This window comes from Petaurus breviceps, unplaced genomic scaffold (genome assembly GCF_028583685.1).
Source record: "Petaurus breviceps papuanus isolate PSGF00001 unplaced genomic scaffold, PetGlider_PUasm1.0 154, whole genome shotgun sequence".
NCBI lineage: Eukaryota > Metazoa > Chordata > Mammalia > Diprotodontia > Petauridae > Petaurus > Petaurus breviceps.
Genome location: NW_027185715.1, coordinates 7,050,626 through 7,057,506, shown reverse-complemented (window position 1 = coordinate 7,057,506; position 6,881 = coordinate 7,050,626). Strand labels below are relative to the sequence as shown.

At 34.9% G+C, this 6,881-nt stretch overlaps 1 pseudogene; it reads left to right on the top strand.

The window, feature by feature from the left end:
- Nucleotides 1-4,874: 4,874 nt before the first annotated feature.
- LOC138156022 (S-phase kinase-associated protein 1 pseudogene) overlaps nt 4,875-6,881 on the top strand; it is an 8,859-nt pseudogene continuing 6,852 nt past the window's right edge.

The window sequence follows — 6,881 nt, the reverse complement described above, 5'->3', positions numbered from 1 at the left end:
GAAAATTAATAGGTAATGGTTTCACTCATTCCCTTTGACTACGAAGACCAGAGCTCCCTTTGTTGACCACCCCTACCCTAAATATGCTCTCTTTTCCAGGGTATTTTCTACCTTACCTTTATATCTTTACTATCATATAACACAGATCTTGAAGCATCGTATGCACATGGAAAAAAAAAACTTTTTCATACGTTCATTCACTCATTCATTCATGCTTTCTCTACCAACTCTCCCATCTCTTGTACTAAGAAATTAGTACTATAACTTTGGCATTAAAATTCAGTTTCACCTACGTTTTTCTACAGTTATCACTTCTTGTGGTTACTTGGAAAATCATAAGACTTTTTATCAATGCAGAGTACCAGCACCTCAATCACATGTAACTAGAAATAGACTCCCCAAAGTTCCAAGTATTATAGTAGAAAGAGAGAGGGAATAGCAGGTAGGTTTTATACTACTCATTAGAAAGTGTAAATCTGAGCATGCTTGAAAGTCTAGGCCCTCATTGGTGAGTCCCTAAACTATAAGTAAAAACAAGGTAATTTGAGGGGAGATTAAAAAAAACAGGTTTTGTATAGGAAATATTGCAAAGTTACTATATGAATTCATAAAACTACAGTAGGTGGCCAGAACTACAGGTATATTAGGTCCCAGAAAAGGGTACAGATAAAATTAGTGAGTCCACTAAGAATGAAGTAGTAGCTAAAAATTATGAAATCTGTAAGCCTGAGAGAAGACTGATTCACTTAAAGGACATCATAATTAAAGCCTAGCAGATCACAATTCACTGGAAGAGAATAATAAAGAAAAGAAACAGCAATCAAACTACATTACATGACTGCTGAAAGAGTGATCAATTAAAATAAATCCTTAGAAAGAAGGAAAGAGAGGGAGTAACATAATAAAACATGTCACCTCTTTCTTTTAATCAGAACTTACAACAAAATTTAGATTTTTTTTATTGCTAGAAGAAAGGTTAAAGAAATCAAGAAGAGTTTGCACGTAAAAAGAAAAAAAAAGGTATTGGAAACAAAAAAACATAATATAAATAAGTAAATGCAAGAAAATTTCATTGGCTCAATTGATAAGGTTTGCAGGGTGTTTCTTGTTTTAAAAGAAATATGAGAATAACAATTGCTGCTTTAGTGTACTATGAATAATGTTAAATGGTCAAGACAAATATTACAAAGCCATTACTAGCATTTGTGTTTTTATCTTGGCCATTTTATTGGCATGAGGTCATAGGAAGGAAAGTAGAAGGAAACTTCACATAAAACAGTTGGTAGAGAATGAATGAATGAATGAATGAATGAATGAATGAATGAATGAAAAAGTTTTTCCATGTGCATACTATCTTTCAGGATCTGCATTAGATGCTAGTAAACATGTAAAAGTAATGTAGAAAATGCCCTGAAGGAACTTACATTCTAATGGAAAAGACAGCATATTTAGCAAAGGAGAGGTCAATAAAGGGAGATAGAGTATTAATAGTCAAAGGGAATGGGCAAAACCATGGCCTATCAATTTTCTTACTTAAAAAATATTAATGGTAGTAATGATTTGATTATTATTTTGAGAGAAAGATGAGGGAAGCATGGTGAGGTGTATAACCCATAGGCATCAGAGCAGATGGCAAGCTACCCAGCTAGTCACTGGGTTCATTGTGGCTGCTTGAATGAGATGTGAAGCATTATCTATCTAGAAATGACTGGATATAGTGGGTTGGTGAGATTGTATTCACTCACCCACTAATCAGGGAAGCTTGGCCCCAGATGGGAGGAGATTAACTAAGCATAAGGAGAAGAGAGATTGTGGTCCAGACTCATACTGTTTTGCCTTGGATGGAATTTTATACATGCATGCATACATACATACATACATACAGATACACACATGTGCATATGTATATGCATTTGTATATGCATATACACATATAAATATGTGTGTACACACACATATTTATTTTTGTTAAATGTATCCCAATCACATTTAAAAACATTTTAAACATTCTTTAAAAATTTTTTTGAGTAACAAATTCTATTGCTATTTCTTTCCCCTCCCTTAGCCCTTGAGAAAATAAGCAATATATCAGTTATATATGTGAAGTCATGCAAAACTTATGCCCATACTAGCCATGTTACAAAAGGAAATGCACACACCAAAAAACAAGAAACAGAAAATGAAAAAGTATGTTTTGTTCTGCATTCAGAGTAGTTCAGTTCTCTCTCTGGAGGTGTATAGCATTTTTCATCTTCAATACTTTGAAAATGTCTTGGATCATTGTCTAGATAAGAATAACCAGATCTTTCACAGATGATCATTTTTACAATATTGCCCTTATGATGTATAATGTTCTCTTGGTTCTGCTCACTTCAGTTTGTATCAATTCATATAAGACTTCACAGGTTTTTCTTGAAACAATCCTTCTAGCCTTTTCTTATAGCAAAAATGTATTCTGTCACAATCGTGCATAACAACTTGTTCGGCCTTTCCACAGTTGATAGGCATCCCCTCAATTCTAATTTTTTGCCACCAAGAAAAAGAGCTGCTATAAAAAGGCTTATATAAATAGGAACATCTATTTCTTGTTGATCTCTTTGAGATACTGTAATGGGAATGTAAATTTTAAAGATCTTCCCTGGCCCTAGGCTAAAGTGCACCTGGAGCCTAGGGTGGGAGGCTTGTATTTCAGTAGATACTTCTTGATTGGCCAGTGAGTCAATAAGATTGTTACATTCTCTGAGCCAGGAGAAGGATATATAAGCCCTGATGTGTAGCTTTGTTTTGGGGCTCACTTTGAGAAGTGTTCTGTGATTTGATGAAACTCTGGGAAGCCGTTGTCCAGAGCCCCCCGGCTTTGAAACCCAGATGTTGTTTGGTATGGATGTAATGGTTGGACAGTTTGGAAAGCTGTCTACTTGATCTGTTTCTGTCTTGATAATTCTGTCTGTATATTAGGAAGTTCGGAGTGCTGACCTTTTTCCCCTGAACGAGGTAAACAATACATGTTTGACTGATTAAAGTAAGCTTGTTAACCCATTTTGAGTTGCTTTCCTTTAACAAAGCAGATCTAAGAACCTGTGGTGGCAGCGACCCTGGGGATGCTGGGGTGCTTGCTGCTACAGATACTTACCTAGAATTGGTATTGCTGGAGTGAAATGTATACACAGTTTTATCTTTTTGAGTGTGGGTACAAATTATTGTCCAGAATGGTTAGATGAACTCTGCCAACAGTGCATTAGTGTTCCTATTTTCCCACATTCCCTCCAGCATTTGTCATTTTCTTTTTCTGCTATATTAGTTAGTCTGATAGATATGAGGTGGTATCATAGTTGTTTTAATGTTCATTTCTTTAATAAATAGTGATTTCAAATATTATTTCATGTGACAATTGATAGCTTCTATTCATTCTTCTGAAAACTGCCTGTTTATATTCTTTAAATATTTATCAATTGAGTAATAGCTCTTGTCTTTATAAATTAGGCTCAGTTCCCTAAGAATTTCAGAAATGAAACTTTTATCAGAGAAACTTGCTACAACATTTTTTCCAGTTTCCTGTTTCTTTTTTTAACTTTTGTCCATATTAATTTTTATATGTCAAAACTTTTTAATTTTATTTAATCAAAATTATCTAATCTACTTACTGTGATTCTCTCTATCCATTGCTTTGCCACAAGATTTTCCTTTATCTATAGATCTGACAAGTAATTTTTTTCTATGCTCCCATAATTTAATTTTGAAGTCATTCTTTATATCTAAATCATTTATCCGTTTTGAATTTCTCTTAGTATATGGACTGAGATGTTGGTCTATGGCTCCTTTCTGTCAAAATGCTTTTCAGTTTTCCAAGCAATTTTTGTCAAATGGTGAGTTCTTCTTCCAACAATTATTTTTTTTTGAGTGGGAAGGCAAGGCAATTGGGGTTAAGTGACTTGTCCAAGGTCACACAGCTAGTAAATGTGTCAAGTGTCTGAGGTCAGATTTGAACTCAGGTTCTCCTTACTCCAGGACTAATACTCAAGACTATTCACTGTGCCACCTAGCTGTCCCTCCAACAGTTTGTATAGAGAAATTAACTCATGGGAAGTATGATAGTTCTTTTTGGTTAGAGGAACATAATTTATGAATTAGCACTCTAGTATTGTGAAAGAGTAATTTCTCTTCTATGCGTCATTATCGACAATTTTTTATTTGTTTTATATGTTTAGAGGGAAAACTATTGTTCTATATTGGGCAATGAATGAGATCACCAAACAGTGAAAATGATTTGTTCATTAGGACAAATAGGTCCTAACAGCCTATTTCCTACATGTAATCTTCCCAGGTTGGTCAGAAGACAATTGATTGCCTTCTCTGGAGCTTAGTCATGTGAATGTGGATCTGTGGCTTCTATTACTTCTATTCTCCATCACAAATGTGCACTAGATATCACTTTTCAGTCTGATCACTAGTGATGATCATTCAATACTGGTGAGTGAAAATTTGTATTTCATCATATTTTCTATACAAGTCTTACTCTGATGTCTAATGATCATGTGAAGAAAGTCCTAAATTCTAGAAGGCTATATTAGATCAGAGCAACTACTAGCACATTTTACCAAACTATAAAGTCTTCCACTATGGAATAAGGGAAGACTTTCATGCTGCTATCCTTGAAAATATCATGATTAATTTGACAGAGGATTATTTCATGTGCTTTTGGACAAATAGGACATGACTATGATAAAATAACACTTGAAATACCCTTATTTATTATTAAACTGGCATGTTAGCACCATCTGAAGGTGAGGAATGCAGAAAATATCTCATTCTTAGTGTTCAGTGAAATAAGAAGAAAATTCTTATCACCCGTTGGAGTAGTAGACTACAAAACGATGTTGGGATCAGAAAAAACATCAGAAATAATGAGGCTACAAGTTAAAAACATGGATGCTCTTGGATTCTTCTTTAATGTTACCAGTGATATTCACATTACAAAATCCTCAAAAGAAATTGATCTCTCAATTAAATACAATCAGGTTTAGTCTCATAAATAGGTAATTCACTTGCATTCTCTGAATTTTCATTTCTTTTTTCCATGTACAGTTTTAGACCTTGAAATCCCTGTACTATCTAGTGTTCCCCTTACTTGCCTTAGTAATTTGGGTATGACATTCACCCTGGTATAAAATAAGCATGCCTTTATGTTTCATGCTTGTTTTCCCTATAACTTCAACCTCATATACCTGGCTCCTGGCAAGGATTAGTCTTTTCCCATTTGGGAGTGTGCCTAATCACTGGGTCTGCTTCTGGAGAGATATAACAGTACTTCTGAGTTCCCAAAGTGACTGCTTGTAGTACCTGGATTTGAATCTCACCTCTGGCACTGATTTGCTATGTGCCTATGGGCAAGTAAATTACCTTCCCTTAGCCTCACTTTCATTATTTCTAAAATAAACATAAAAAACCTGGAGTTATGAGAAAAGTGTTATGTAAACCTTAAGGCATGAGAGTGATTCAGAAGTGTATTTGTGTGGGTTGAACCATGTCTTTAGTTAATACCTTTTAATACTCCTCCATCCCCCCATAGAGACTCAGTTGCATGATGAAGGAGCTGTTTCATATTAGGGATACTATTTATATCCAAACACTTTCTGCCACCAAGATATGGGTTTCTAATCAGGAATGGAGCTACACACAAATGATCCTATCTACTACCATCTTCTATCCCCAGATGAAACACAATGTACCTTGGTCAAAGAGCTCACCTTGTCTCAATTATAATATATTTAGGAACATCCGCTTATGGACACAGTTCTAGATAAGAGAGAATAAGCACTCAGAGGCATTTTTATCCTTCCTTTTTACCATCCAATGGCAACCAAAGCAATCCACAGAAATTAACATTGGTTAGAAACTAGGAGAATGAACCCCTTCAATTCCAAGTGAAGAAACATCTTGGAATGCTCATTTAAATACAATTATTGTTAAACTTAGATTTACTACCTTTTATACCATGGACCATAACAAGACCCATGCTAGATTTCCCTCCCATATAGCTTGATTGGGAGGGTGTGTTTAGTATATTTGAGGTAGATAACTTCTACCCATAGGGGTCTTATTGGATACACACTGTATTCCAGATTCAAATACTACATTCTAAATGAAGCCTTTCATTATCTGTTGTCAGTACTCTCCCTCTATAATGAGGTTGTATTCAACTACCTTGTATTTATTTTTTCATTTCTTCTACTTGTACTTGTATAGGTAGGTACATGTTACCTGTTATATATTATGTATTGTTGCATATAACATATTGAATGTTCCATGTTATTTCATCTAAAAGAATATAGTCATTGAGAGCAGAACCTATTAAATTTCTTTACCTTTATATCACCACCTCTTGGAGCAGTAAATTTCACATGATAATTAATACGTGATTGATTAATTGATCGATTAATCTCATTATGGGAGTTTCAGTGCTAGTTGTCTGGGTGTCATCATTGATGAGAATAGATCAAATGAGTTAATATACAAAACACTTTGTGAACCTTAAGGCTTTATATAAATTGTAGCTCTATCATCATCTTCTTCTTTTCTTCCTTCCTTCCTTCCTTCCTTCCTTCCTTCCTTCCTTCCTTCCTTCCTTCCTTCCTTCCTTCCTTTCTTCCTTCCTTCTTTCCTTTCTTCCTTCCTTCTTTCCTTCCTTCCTTTCTTCCTTCCTTCCTTCCTTCCTTCCTTCCTTCCTTCCTTCCTTCCTTCCTTCCTTCCTTCCTTCCCTCCTTTCTTTCTTTCTTTTTCTTTCTTCTTCTTCTCCTTCTCCTTCTCCTCCTTCTTCTCCTTCTTCTTCTCCTTCTTCTTCTTCTTCTTCTTCTTCTTCTTCTTCTTCTTCTTCTTCTTCT